The sequence below is a fragment of the Athene cunicularia genome, unplaced genomic scaffold (assembly GCF_003259725.1).
Source record: "Athene cunicularia isolate RWA unplaced genomic scaffold, athCun1 SCF_127, whole genome shotgun sequence".
Taxonomy (NCBI): domain Eukaryota; kingdom Metazoa; phylum Chordata; class Aves; order Strigiformes; family Strigidae; genus Athene; species Athene cunicularia.
The window spans coordinates 1-1,957 of record NW_020799186.1 but is presented as its reverse complement, the minus strand read 5'-3'; positions in this window follow the sequence as shown (position 1 = coordinate 1,957).

The window sequence follows — 1,957 nt, the reverse complement described above, 5'->3', positions numbered from 1 at the left end:
TTTTTTTTTTTTCCCCTTTTTCTCCCCCCTCAAGCGGGGACAACGGGTTTTCAGAAGCTCCTTCCACCGAGCAGTGGCCGGGTCAGAGCCCCCTCCCAGCCCACGGCCACTGCCCGGCCCGCACGAAGCGGCTCCTTCGCGTGCCCCGGCCAAGCCCTTTCGTGGAACTGGACAACAAATCGTAAAATTGTACATTAAATCCGTTTCAGAATTTTAAAAAAAATAGTTTCTTAATATCACTCTTGGGGTTTGGTTCTTTTTTCACACACCCCCCCAAGTATTTCCTCGGGAATTAACTGAATATTTAACCTCAGAGATAATTAGCTGTCTATATTCTGTTTAAACCCACACATTTATTGTTCTTTCACCAAATGCATTATGCAGAGCACGACCGGGCATTAGTTATTCTCAAACATCTACCTCTCGTAAGCTAATTGTGTATCGTTAGCACAAAGAAGTAAAACTAGGTATTTCGGATGACAAAAACGTTCCCGCATCCATTCCGAGGATGCTACAAAACCCCCACCCGGTGTGAGAAACACTCAAACGAGATAAAAGAGCAAATCCGGGGGGTTTGCCTTCTCCGGGTGTGGGATTCCCGAGGGGGGCAAGATTCCCACTCGGCTGCTCTTTTCCATAAACCAGGAATTGCCGGTGGGGTTTCTGACGCTTTACACCGCGGTGCAAGAGGAGCCACTTGGGGCCAGACACCAAATTTGACTTTCCTGAAGCAAAAGATCTCTTTGAATTTTGTCTTCTGGGCCTCCCTCCACCCAGCCAGAGCTTCCCCGCGTCCCCCTCCTGCCCAGCCCGCGTGCGAGGGAGCAGCTGCAGTGGAAACTCGCGGGCGGACGCTCGTCCTGGGCCATTTCGCCTCCGTCGCTACTATTTTTAGATTGAATTTGCCAGCTTTGTGATCTGGAAGAGTCTCGGGGACTTGGCAAGAATTGTTTCATATTGAAGAGGATAAACTCGCGTCTCTTAAATTTTACTGTTCAGCAAAGCACCTAAAAAATCGGAAGCTTTTGAAAAGACGGAAAAAAAACCAAGGGCAAAGGCAGCGGGTTCGTTGCCCCGCTTTAAACTGGGGGAGCAGAGGATGCTTTCACCCTGTTTAAACAGGGTGAACGGGGCTACTGCATCCGACTAGAAACCGTCCCCTCTCCTCAGTTTTCTTTGATTATAGCTGATCTCCCGGTCCAATATCCCAACACAGAGCTTGAAAATATCATTAAAAAACAAGCCCTATATTTTAATCATCATCTATTTTTTTTTTTTTAAATGCAGTCCCTATATACCCTCTTCAGGTTGCAAGTCACCTTTAGAGCTCCTTTGTCCTGAATCCAACGAGAATCTTCTGCTTAAGGGTTGCACGGCTCAGAAAAATCATAAAATATTTAAAAGCCCCTCTAAGAGTAAGGTACAATTAAAAAAAAAAAATCCTTTCTGCATTAGGCAAGCACTGCAAGAGGAGTTTAACGTGGCAAACCTGAGATGGCGGGGGGCTTCACCGGCCCAGCGCACCCGAACTCCGTCGGTAACGGAAAACTGCACGAAAGGAAACAAACCCACGGCCCCGAGCGCCGAGGGGAGAGCGTCAGGACCCCCCTTCCGCCCCTCCACCTTCCGGGGGGCAGCGCTAGCGCCCACCGCGGGCGTTTCTGGGGAAGATTCTGCCTTTCAGCCTCAACCCGCGTGCGGCCGAGGCCGCGCTCCCCCTCCCCAGGACGCCGGGAGCTCGGTGCTGGCCACAGTCACGAGGAATTCGGGAGGTCTCAGCCCAAACTGAACACCCGCTGCCCTTTCTGCTCTACCAGACCCCAAAATCTCCAGGATTCAGGCCCGTGCTCCAGCCAAGCTGGAGGGGTAACGGGGCACCCCCAGGGCACATGAGCCAGTCCTGCTTAGAGAGTCCCCGAGCCAAAGAGTTCGGCAAAACACTCCCCACCCTCTGCCC